The following is a 12,953-nucleotide window of genomic DNA, read 5'->3' as shown; positions in this document are numbered from 1 at the left end:
AGGATAGAGTCTGCCACATAGGGTCCCCGCATGAGACTGTTTATTAAAACTGCCCTGGCATGTAGGGGTGCACTACTCAGATAGACCCAGGTTGTTTAATCCGAAGTTTCCACTGTGTTTGAAATCCTGTCTACTTTAGATGACATAGATGTGGCCTTCGGCAAGCTTTAAAGCACACAATCCTGTCTGTAGCTCCTCTCCTGCCCACAGTCACCTTCAGAGTCTGGACTGCCTCTCAGCCTGCTAGGCTAAAGGGCTTCTGTAGTGCATTGGCTCCGGCACTGTGTGCTAGTCACTCAGAACTTTGTTCTTGGGAGTCAGCTCCATCCTTCTAGGATCTCGTAGGGCCCTGGGCTTGTACAGAGCTGGTCTGATGTGGACTGTCACCTGGCCTGGCTCCTGTGTTTTCACTAATTGGATCTGAGTGTGAGCCTTGCTGATCACAACCCCTCCTAGTCTCATTTGGCTGCTAGAGCATGTCTAGTGCTCATCCTCTTCCCCCAGATATTCATGATGCTCTGGAAAAGAAGAAAGCACACACACACCCATATTTGGAGAGCTCTGAGCTCTGTTGGGGGCGGAAGCAGAGCACCGGCTGTTCTGTGGAAAATGAGGGTGTTGCTGTGTGGCACGGAGTGTAGCTGTCCATAGAGTGCCGGGGAGGGTGCAGGAAGCTGAACCCCTGTCCAGTGCCCTGCCCAGTGCCCAGCAGAGATGGCAACTGCCGTGCAGAGCATGCTGCAGTCTCCCAGACAGACAGGCCTCAGGTTGCATAGGGACCAGTGTGTCCCAGGTTCTGGGGTGTAGTACCAGATTACTGGTGATGGTTACAGCCTATAAAACATCCTTCAGGTGTGGTCTAAGCCCTTGCCTCTTATTCCTGTTGATCTTTGCTACCCTAGGAACTGGCATAGATAGAGTCCCCATTTTAGAGAGCTGGTAGGTATAGATCCATCAGTCTGCCTCTTCACTGTTATGTCACCATGAGATCGCAGGCCCTTACTGACAGAGAGGCTGGTTCTGGTTGCTGTGAGGTGCATTGAGCAGACTTACAACCATTGTAGACCCTACATGAGGGAAGGAAAAACAGCCTTTCCTAAGATGACGACTTCTTCTTCTTCTTCTTCTTCTTCTTCTTCTTCTTCTTCTTCTTCTTCTTCTTCTTCTTCTTCTTCTTCTTCTTCTTCTTCCTCTTCCTCTTCCTCTTCCTCTCCTCCTCCTCCTCCTCCTCCTCCTCCTCCTCCTCCTCCTCCTCCTCTTCCTTCTCCTTCTTCTCCCTTTTTTAAGGATATTGGGGGCGCTTTGGAGCTCAGGACACACTAAAAACCTAGAACCCAGAATTCCATAGCAAGTCAGTGGGGGCCACATCTATCAGACTCGACTTTTTACAGCAGTCGAGGTTGTTCTGCAGCATGATGGCAGCTGCCACCAGGGGTCGCAGGAACCCTGTCAAGGCTCAGATAGGAACCAGTGTTGCGTGCGCAGTTGCTCCCTTCCAGGTGCATTCCACACCCCACTCCTAGTATCTGCTTGTCACTGTGTCTTAGCTCCTCATGGTCCCTGCCCTGCCACAAGGCAGGCTAACATAGTGCCCGCCAGACCGAGTTGGCATTTGCAATCTCAGAGATTGGCATAGTTGTGATGCCAGGAGAAAGCTGAAATTGCCTGGTGTCTCTGTTAACCGGAACTTAGTGAGGGACACACAGCCTATCTAAGAGGAAGCTGCACAGCCTGCCTTTGTGCAGCCAGGTCACACCCAGACTTATCTACCCATCTTGGGCAGAGGACCAGACTGCTGCCAGTGCCCTGGGGACAGCTTCAGCAAAGACCAAGTTAGCACAGGGACCTTTGTGCCAGGGTAGAGAGCCTTAGCAGGAGTCGTGCCCTGTATCCTCCTGGGTAGAAAGTCCCGGAAGTTAAGGATGCCCCTGTGGAAGGCCAGGCATTTCTTGATAGTTTTGAAGACAGAATTTCAAATTTTAGGAACTGCATGTTTGCAAATGGCCATGCCCTTCTAGGTGAGGTCCCAGAACCAGTTCTCTGTTGGGGACTGTGGTACCAAAGTACAAAACTTGGGGTCAAGAATCAGGGTGGGTGTTGCTAATACCCTATGAGACCCTGGGCACAGCCTAAACTCCCTGTGCATAATGCTTCCCTAGTTCCCGAGGGGGCAGGGGACCATAGAGGCCCCATTGTTTTTCTTTGAGAAGCTGCGTTTCTGCATTTGAAGCTTTGAGATCACTTTGGGCGATGAAAAGAAAGTTGTTTATAGGAAGTTGATGTGTGGTGGGTGTGGAGGCAGGAGTGGGTCATGCAGAGCTCCTGTGTGGACTTTGCTATGGTGGGAAGCCGGCTATGGGGAACGGGACTTGTGGGAGGGATGCTGCCTGGCCTTGATGGGGCGGAGAACTACTAGCGAGCTGTCCATCCCCTTTACCTCCCCTCCTGTTCCCACTCTAGGGTCACGATTCCCATGTGCTGGGAGGCTGCATGCTGTATGGAATGGACCATGCCTCTCAGGGTGCTGGTCAGAGCTTCCTGTTTATATTTAGACGCTGTAAGGAGAGCGCGAGTCCTTTCACTGCCACTGGCCTACATTCATATTTAATGTCGCTTGTGTCTCTCGACTTCTCATTGGTTTTCCTTCTGGAGGCAGCAGAAACTCGGTTCATAGAAAGGTTGAGGACAGCGCTCTCAGTGAAAGTCTGCAGAGGTGTCTGTTCTGAATTCATTTAATGCCTTTGTATGTGCATGTCTGTGTGTGCACATGTCCGGAGGTCAGAGGGTATCTTGCAGGAGACGGTTCTCTCCCACCATGTAGATTCCAGGCATCAAACTCAGGTCAGCAAGCTCAGATTTGGGTGACTTTATGGCTGATGTCTTACCTGCTCTGTTGCATGGTTGAAGAATGTCTCCTCCTCCTTCCACTACAAGTGGCTGCTCTGAGACTCCATCCCAGCTAGGACAGCACATCTCCTTGCTGCTCACTGGAGTCTGCAGCGAGGCAAGGACAGTTGCACGTGTTTCCTGGTCACTGTCACCCTTGCTTCCGTTTTGCATTGCAGAGTCCCCAGTGTGACCAGTCTTCTCTGGGAACACATGAGCCCCAGCCACAGTGACGAGGCCTCACACTGGGATCAGGGTTCTGTGGCAGCTGTGCTAATCGCCCTTAACTCTGAGGGGCTCGAATGTGGGCGATGGGTACTTTCTGCTTGAGGCTTTCCTATATTTTTAGATATCCCTGAGAAGAAAATGGAAGGGAGTTGTCACTGGTACCAGGAAGATGCCTGCTGATGAGGGTGGTAACGGTTGGCTGAGTGTTTTCTGAATGCCAGGCACTGACATTGTCACCGGCACAAATGTCACTCGGCACATTTGTGTGATGTGAGGAGAAACAGTCTCCAAAACGTTAGACAGCAGGCCCCTGACTGACAGGGCAGTTGTTTGGAGAAGCAAGGGTTCGAAGCCAGCTGTCTGCCCAACGTCCTGCTCCTTTGCCTCAGTATTTTGAAGGTCTATAGTTAGATGGTAGGTATGGTTTCTTTTTTTCAAACAGACCTTAAAAATAGCACGACAGGAAAGAGTTGGCCAACATAACCCACTAGTCCACGTCTTGCTCTGTGGCCAGGAGAATGAAAGCATAGGTTCCCGTGAGAAACAGTGCCTGAAGGTTTGTGGCAGGACTCTGGATAAACAAGAGTGGAAATAAAATCCAAAATTCAGCAGCCTGTGAATGGATAAAGAAATGAAGCTTCTACATAGTAGGATTATTATTTGGCAATCAGAAGGGATGAGATTTTAAAAGTGAATCGTGGTCATCATACGGTGCTGGACCAAATGCAGCTCGTAAGGGGCTAATCTTGTGTCTGTGCACTCACCCCAACTTCAAAAGTAATAAAGCTGGAATACTTGCTAAATAACTGCAAACCTTGAAAATATTTTGCTAAATCTAGCTAGACACAAGAGATCAAATCCCATATGATTCCATTTTTATGAGCTGCCTAGAAAAGGCACATCCGTAGAGGCAGAAAGTCGGTGAGTGGTCCCAGGGTCTGAGGAGGCTCAGGAAGGAACTGCTGATGGCGGCTTCTTTTTGTAGTGATCAACTGCTCCGGAATTATCTGGTGATATTCCATTGAATTATGTACTGTAGTTCGTTTTATAATATTTGAACAGTATCTTGGCCAAGCTGTTTAAATATTGACAAGCATCAGAGCAAAGGCTATGATGCTCCTGCCTGGAGCCTTTCCAGCCGCTGTTATCTAGGGCAGTGGTGACACACGGTGTCAGTCACCGCTCACTCTTGGGGGCTTGCCGTGTGCCAGGCCCTGTCTCCATCATTTCCATGCTTTTGTTTTGATTATGATGATGATTGTTTCAGACAGGGTTTCTCTGTGTAGCCTTGGCTGTCTTGAAACTCATTCTATAAACCAGACTGGCCTCGAACTCACGGAGATTTGCCTGCCTCTGCCTCTCATTTAGCAGTCATGCATCTAATGTCATCTGTGTGGCTTGAGCAAAGGAGCCTGCCTTCACAACCCACGTCCTTGGCCATTCTAGCCCTAGGTCAATGCGTAGAGACTCTCGCGGCAGAGACAAGTGTACTGGAATGCCAGACTCAGACTGGCTGGACCCTAGCTCTGTCCTTTTGTGTCATCTTGGATGAGTTCCTGTCACCTCAAGGCCCAGTCCCTCTGTCATGGAGCTCTCAGAGAACTGGCAGGTAGCACTCAACAGCTGTTATTATTGCTATATGTTATATACATATTGGTATATTGTTATTAAATGGAAACGTAAAAGAGCATACATTCAGATTACGGACTCTCGTTTCATGAGTATTTAAGGTTGAATTAGCATCTCATTTGCTTGCAGAATTATAGAGTGGGAAGAAACATTCACTGAAAGAGTGTTTGCTCTAGCAGGTAAATCTGAATCCAGGATTGGCTTCGCTTCTGGAGGTGTGTGTGTGTGTGTCCCTGGTGTACACATGTATTTAGCTCCTGAGAAGGATATGCCGAGCCTAGAAGGAAAACAGTTCTTGGTGGTCCCCCAAAGGGGTCTGCCATGGGAGCCAGGAGCCACTTAAACTCAGAGAAGCTGTGGGTTGACAGAAACCTCACAGGAGACCCCTGACAGCTTCTTTTCCCTCATCCCCCGCATGTGGTGTTTCCATGGTCGTGTCCCCTCGCCATGCCCCGCACACCTCATCCTCCTCCCCCCCCACACACACACCTGATACCTGTGGGAACCCTGAGTCTAGAGGCAAGCACACGAGTTCAGCAACTCCGGGCGAGCTGCCTTCCTATGACTTTGCCTGTGAGTCTCGGGCTCTTCCTGGACTTCCTTTCCACTTTGGAACTTGAGATCCCCTAAGGTTGTCTTACTGCCTTTGAAGCCTACACTGTGGTGCTGGGTTATCAGAGACATGGACTTATACTGAAGTTGAGTATGTCCAGTTACAAAGTCCTACAGAACCCCCCCCCTCGGGTTACAGCGGCCTCAGGATGTGCCTCCCCTGTGTTTGAGTTCCCCAGCCGTGGTTAGGATCACCGAGAGAGCAATGGCTGCTGCTGTAGTTAACAGAATCTCTGTTACATTTATAGCTTTATTGCATCATATAACTGAGAAGTTGTTATTCTCTTCATGTCCATGTGGCATTTAAGAATTAAAATATCAATTTGACTGTTCAGCCCTCTAGTGCAAGTATTGTCTCAGTGGTTCATAGCACAGAAGACCTGTGGTGGTCCTGGTGGTCCTGGAGGTTTGGATTGCTCGAGGTGGGGCAGCTCTTGGTGGGAGAGAAAATCAGCACTGGTTCATAGGATTCTGTTTGAAGCTCATTTTTATTGCCTTGCAGGGATTGGGCATTGAGTTCACTGTTGTTAGCTGCTCAGTAAAAGAATTGCCAGAGGGCTTTGTAGTTACAGGGAACAGGGTCAAAGCAAGGTGATGTTATCATTGTTAGCTGTGGTGTCCTAACTCCAATCATATCTACAAATTCTATGAGCACCTTCCTTGTAGGGTAGCTATGGAGATCAGAAACTGCACATCGAACCCAGGCATAGTGCAAGGTGCTGAGAAGGACCTACTTAAATGAACCTTAATTAGCGTGGGGCAGTCCTATACCCAGGAAAGAACGGGGGCTCTCAGATAAAGCTGGACAGGAGAGAATTCTGTAGTCCCACCTAAACAGAGCAGTGCAGAGGCTGGACAAGTTGCCCTCAGCTTGAGTCTCAGCTATCCAGCACCCTGTCCAGTAGACTCCCCCTGACCTTCCAGTAATGTCCTCCCCCTGGTCTTCCAGTGGTGTCCTACCTCCCCCTGGTCTTCCAGTGGTGTCCTCCCTCCCCCTGGTCTTCTAGTCGTGTCCTCACTCCCCCTGGTCTTCCAGTGGTATCTTCCCCCTGGTCTTCCAGTAATTTCCTCCCTTTGGCCCCTTATACTACCTTAGCTTTCAGCATTGCACCCTGCACAGCCTGGGAAGGGCATGGCCCCCACCCAGTGTGGGGCTTCCTCTCCGGCACCTGGGCAAGTCAGTTAGCTCCTTGGAGACTCTGTCTCCCCACATATGTAGGTGCAGATATTACTTGCTGAGTGTTACTAAATAGCCAGTTGTGTGTGGAAGAGCTTTGAGAGCAAGGGGTGTATAATCCAAGTGATTTTATCATTATGAGTTTACAGAAGGACCTGCCAGATCCTGATCCCTCCGTGGAACTTCATCCGGTCACAGGGAGATGGATCATAGACTGGCTGGGTGGGTGTTCTGTGTTTTTGAAGCATAGCAATGTGGTCAGCCATTTATTATTAATGCTTTAAACCTGGTCTTGTTGCCAGATGCATTTTATTATGACTTGACTGTGGCTTGAGTGTGTCCCCCAAAAGCTCTGTGTGCTGCTTCCTAGGGTGGTAATACTACTCGATGAAGGAATGTCAAGATGTGGGAGCTAATGGAGAATGATTAGATCATTGGGCACCAACCTGGGAAGGTGCTGATGCAGCTCTTAAGGGACCAAGGTTTCTAGTTAAATAGAATGCACTTGGTCCTTTTGCTTCTTGTCCCACCATGACCTTTCTTCTGCCATGATGCTGCCCACCTTGTTAGGGTGTAGTTAGAAGTGTCTCTCATCAGAGCTGAGAAGATGCTAACACTGTGTTACTGAACCTCTGACTAAGTCATCGGCTTTTCTGTATAGTGCCTAGTCTTGAGAGAACAGATGAATACACACTAAATTTCTACCCTTTTGCATACAGCTTGATTTGGAGAAGCAGGTATTACTGAGATCTTACTGAGGTGTTGGCATCATAGAAGCCCTTTAGCAAGTCTGACCACCTCCCCATTTTTGATCATGCATTTCTCGGGGGGGGGGGAAGAAAGTCACTGAAAACACTACTGAGGATGACTGTTATACTGATAAGGCTTCATCTCAGTTTCTAATGGGAGCCAATCTGGGCCCTGACCTAGGACTTTGCCTCTCAGACAGAGCTGATGTGACCCTGGCACTTGAAAATCACGTGCCAGTCCAGCTTTTGTCAGATACCTAAGGATTCTAGAACTGAGTTGGTTGTTAGAATTCTGCCTGTGCTCTGATACATGCCCAGTGCATGTAGAATGAAAGGCATGGTGTTGGGGGAAAGAGAAGCCACCATTAGTTTGACACCATGAGGGCCTTCCGCAGGCCAAGGGAGACTCGTTCCTGTGCACTCATGCAGCCCACACCTCAGGTGCTACAGACTTGCTATCTAGATCATGATCCCACCCGAAGCACTGTGCCTCCTCTGCTGTGAAGGGCAGGTTGCGGAACTGGTTAAATACCCTTACTAGCCATGTGTGACTTCTGCTTGTAGACCCAGAGGACTGGCTTTTGGCTCTTTGGAACCTACTAACATACAAGGATCATCAAGCTGTATTGAACAGATGAGGTGTTTCTTTGGTTTTGGAGCTCTGACATGTCTCTGGATAGCTTGATAATTGCCATGGGCTTTAGCTGCCAGAGTCCAGCCTGCAGGAACACAGTATCAACCAGTGGGGTCAATTTTTCTTGATCTTCTAACATATTCTGGGGTATTGGTTTGGTTCTCCTTGTATTAAACTACTGGTTTTAGCTCTTACATTGTTTGGTTGCTTCTTATCCAAGAAAAGACCAGACTATGGAACAGTTTCTCTCCCTGCCCTCTCTCCCCCCTCCGGTAGCTTTTAGTTTAGTGCTAGTGAATGTAAAGAACAAGATAGAGCTGAGACCAAGCGCTTGCTCACTTGCCTTCAGTGGTTCTGAGGCTGTTGTGTAAATGAGGAGTCTGGGTTTTTTGTTTTGTTTTGTTTTTTCGAGACACGGTCTCTCTGTATAGCCTTGCTGTACTGGAACTCACTCTGTAGACCAGACTGGCCTCAAACTCTGAGGTCTACCTGCCTCTGCCTACCAAGTGCTAGGATTAAATGTGTGCATCACCACAGCCTAGAAGAGTCTATTCTTTTTTATCATTCATTTTCTTAAAAAAAAAAAGTTAAGAAGTTATGGCAGAACTGGAAGAAGTTACTTGATGATTTGCACTGTGAATAAATACTAAAACTTAGAATTAAAAATTTAATTTTTTTATTTTTTTATTTTTATTAAAGGGCAAGTATTTTACCCTTTAAACCATCTCCACAGAGTTTTGAGTTTTTACAAAACTGTAAACACTCAGTTCTAGGAATTCAGTGAAGCTTTCAAGTACTTCGTAATACAAACTGCCCACAGCCAGTGATAAAGTCAGAAAAGAAGAACCATATAAATTAACAGACATAAGGGGGAGAAATGGGTTTCCTTTCAGAAAGTATGTAAGTGAGAACTCAGTGGAGCGGCGTCTTTAGAGGAAGAACGAGGGAGAAACAAGTCACCAACCTTCAATTCCCTTCCCAGTGAAATAGTTCCAAAGATGAATATTAATATCTCACCTCCCAGACATAATCCAGCTAAGAAATCAGCAGTAGTAGGACAATCTCACCAAATATATTTAAGGAATTACTTTGAGCAGAAGAAAAAAGACACCAGAAGGAAATGTGAATCAACATGAATGTTTAGCATAAAAGAGCCCAGCTATATTTGCTGAAAATAGAAGACTAAGTTTCTTTAAAATATAATTGACTACTTAATACAAATACTAGCGATGAGGGGACAGGTTATGAAGGTTGTTCAGAGTATGCGAAGTCATTTGAAACAGATCACAACAATTAAAACCAAGAGCAGCAGACATCATTTCTGCTAGTAAGTTAACAAGTGAGGTAAATACAGTAGCCAAATAGAGGAGAAAGAAACAGAACACGGGCACGTGGGACAAATACAAAGTTCACTAAATGTTACTGTGGGGGTCTGTTTGTCTTTTGAGACAGATCTCACTGTGTAGCCTAGGCTGGCCTCACATGCATAATCCTCAGCCTCCAGAGTACTGGGATCATGGGCATGTGTCACCAGGTTTGTCTGACTGTAAATGTTCCAAACACTTAAAACTAAACGGCCATCACAATGAAAAATAAGGAAGGTTCGAGTGTTGACTATAGGAAGTAGTTTAGAAAATAATGGCACAGTAGGTTGAGAGGAAAAGGGATGAGACAACTACTATGGTTACATTAACCAAATGAGAATTGGAGGAACTGGGTTAAAGTTGACAAAGGTGGTGTTGAAGCAAAGAAGTCAATCTATTAAAGATTTAATAACAATTCTAAAGTTTATGTGCCCAGTAGCAGAGCTTTAAAATACATGAAGGAAAACTGATGAAACTTCACAGAGAAATGGGAAGATATACAGTTATGGTCGACTCAATACCACTGTTTCAATAAATGTAGAGCAGGAAGACACATCAATAAGTTAGAGAAAGAAGGCCAGGAGCACAGTGTGTTGACTTGACCCAACCAACCTGAGTGTGACATTCCACCTTACAGTAGAATATACATTCTCTTCTAGCAAAAGACTTATAAGAGCAACTAAGTCAGAAACACATCATGACAAAGGTAGAAGAATTCAGCTATGTTCTCTAGTGCCTGTCAGTGTTTCTCAAGACTACTGATTGCAGGAAAAAGCTCACACTTCAGAAAACTTATTTCTGCTTACTGTTTATTATACAAAAAGAGACAGACTAAAATCAGTAAAGGTAAAAGGCATGGAGGAACGAGTTCAGGAAAGAACAGGTTCCAACGTGGAGTTATCCTCTCCTTTCCAGAGTCCTGCAAGCAGCCCTCAGTTCTCCCAGCCGTGAGTGTGACGGCACTCACCAGGCATCGGTGTGAGCATACACAGATCACTGTAACAGAACACAGTCCGGAGATGCACGCATTGGTACCCATATAATTTCCCACAAAAGTGCATCTCATTGGGAAAGGAAAGTCTTCAGTTATGTGGAATTAGAAAGCTGGAGGTCTGTTCGCAAAGAGGTCAGGTCAGTCTGTACCCTGCAGTGTATGTAAAACTGACGGCAGTGTGGGTCACACTTCTGGGCTCCAATTCTAAAGAACACGCAGAGCAAAGCCTTGTTAGCCCAAACTCAGCCCAATTAAAGAAAACATCCAATTCTAGAGGAACATGCAGGGCAAAGCCTTGATAGCCCAAACTCAGCCCAATTAAAGAAAACATCCAATTCTAGAGGAACATGCAGGCAAAGCCTTGTTAGCCCAAACTCAGCCCAATTAAAGAAAACATCCAATTTTAGAGGAACATGCAGGGCAAAGCCTTGATAGCCCAAACTCAGCCCAATTAAAGAAAACATCCAATTCTAGAGAAACATGCAGGCAAAGCCTTGTTAGCCCAAACTCAGTCCAATTAAAGAAAATATGGATACCTTTGATTTCATCAAAAGTTTATTTCTGCTGTTTAAGAAATGTCCTGTTTGCATGGCACAAACAGATCATGGTTGATCTCTATCTACCCAGGGAAAATTCCCTGTTAAAAAATGTAAAGAGAGGTGGGGGGGGGGGGGGAAAGAGGAAGAGGAGGAGGAGGAGGAGGAGAAGAAGAAGGAGAAGAAGTAGTAGTATTCATAGAATGAAAATATTTCCAAATCACAAATCTGAGCATCTATATCTAGAATATACAAACACTGTCAAGTCAATAGGAAAACTAGTAACCCTGTAAGTGGATTAAATATTTTAAGACACTTGACTAAAGAAGATATGTAGATAACAAATAGGCACATGAACAAATGGGTGCCTGGAGTCAGTGGTTGTGGAAATATGACTCTTAAACACAACGAGATGCCTTTTACTGCCCTCTGGGGCAATGCTGTGTAAAGTCAGACAGTAGCAATGCCAGATCTGTGGAGACAGGACGCTCACCCATGGCTGGCCAGATGCAGAAAGCTGAAGCTAGTTTAGAAAAACAGTTTGGCAACTAAAAAATTAAGAAGAAACTTGTCATGTGATCTAACAATTCCATCCCTATATGCCAACCAAAGAGTATTAAAATATTTCTCTACAGGAAGGCTGTCCGTGAATACTCACAGCTGCATTTTTCATAGTAGCCAGAGTGGGAACGACCTGCGTCTGCACTGGGCAGTTGGGTAGAAAATGCAGGCTGTCGGAGCAGTGAAAATACTGTGAAAAGGACAGACAATAAAAACAGCACTGAGACTTTCTATATCCTGGATGAGCCTGGGAAGCATGCATTCAAAGAAATATCTCCCAAAGGCCATATGTACAACTTCATTTACATAAAGTTCCAGAAGGAGTAAGCTATAGAGATCGTAGATTGATGGTAGTCTAAAGCTGAGGGCAGGACTGGGAACTGACTTTATGAGCAGAAAACAGCATTTGAGGATGATGATATTATTCTAAATTCAAATTTTGTCTTAGTTTGGGTGAAGAGACACCATGACCATAGCAACTCTTATAAACATTTAGCTAGAGCTGGCTTGCTGTTCAGAGGTTTAGTCCAAAATTGTCATGGCAGGAAGCTTGGCATCGTGCAGGCAGACATGATGCAGGAGAAGGGGTTGAGAGTTGTCGCAGGCAACAGGGAGAGACTGTGTGCCACACTGGCTGTAGCTTGAGCATGTAAGACCTCAAAGTCCTTCCTCCAACAAGGCCACACCTTCTAATAGTGCCACTCCCTATGGGCCAAGCATTCAAACACATAAGTCTGTAGGTGATATTCCTATTCAAACTACCACAAATTATAAAGTCTTTGAATTTATTTAAAAAAATTGAATACATGAAACAGGCAAATTTTATCTCGTGTATATTCCACCTCACTAGTGATATCAGAATAGTGTACTGTGATCATGACAGCATACTACTGATAAAAGAGCAGACAGGTCAGTCAGTAGAGCAGAGCAGGGCTGAAGGCCAGACCCACCCAACCGCGTCAACTAGGCTTTGACAAAGGCAGGCTTAATGCCAGGACTACTGAGTACAGATGCAGAAAAATAAAGAAGAAAAACTCAGCCATGGGCCTCAAGTGTTCTAAGTGTCAAAGCGCAAAGCTGTGAAACTCCTGGAAAATAACACAGGAGAAAGCTGGGTGACTTTGTGTTTACCAGTGAGGTTTAGTTATAATATCTAAAGTATAACCCATGAAAGGAAAAGTTGATAAAAAAAGGGATCTGCTGGTGTGCTTCTAGTCCATTCTGAAGGCCTGGGAACCCGAAGGCCAGTGGCATAGGTTTCAGTCTGAGAGCCAGCAGGCCCCAGGCCAAGAGGAGCCAATGCTGCTATTCAGGCAGGAAAGGCCTTGCTTTGCTCTATCCTAGCTATTGTCCTGTTCTATCCAGGTGACTAGAAGAGGCCTGCCCACTTAGGGAAGGCAGCACGCTTACTCAGCTTACCAGCCCAAGTGTAATTCTCATCCAGAAACATCCAACAGACACACCCAGAATAATTGTTCAAACGTCCTAGCACCCCATTGCCTGGTGATGCTGATGTATACAAATGACCCTCATAGTCTTCAGGACTGAAGAGCTCGTGGTGAAGGGCCCTCTCAAGGTCACAC

The 12,953-nt window shown here is 46.2% G+C and overlaps 1 protein-coding gene across 4 annotated transcripts in view; it reads left to right on the top strand.

Moving 5' to 3' along the window:
- Ttc7b (tetratricopeptide repeat domain 7B) overlaps positions 1-12,953 on the top strand; it is a 213,169-nt gene that overhangs the window by 40,711 nt on the left and 159,505 nt on the right. The gene's annotated exons all lie outside the window — the stretch shown is intronic.

The sequence above is a fragment of the Alexandromys fortis genome, unplaced genomic scaffold (genome assembly GCF_014885135.2).
Source record: "Alexandromys fortis isolate MF-2015 unplaced genomic scaffold, M_Fortis_MF-2015_v1.1 scaffold_63, whole genome shotgun sequence".
NCBI classification, from domain to species: domain Eukaryota; kingdom Metazoa; phylum Chordata; class Mammalia; order Rodentia; family Cricetidae; genus Alexandromys; species Alexandromys fortis.
This window is presented reverse-complemented; position numbering and strand designations above follow the sequence as displayed.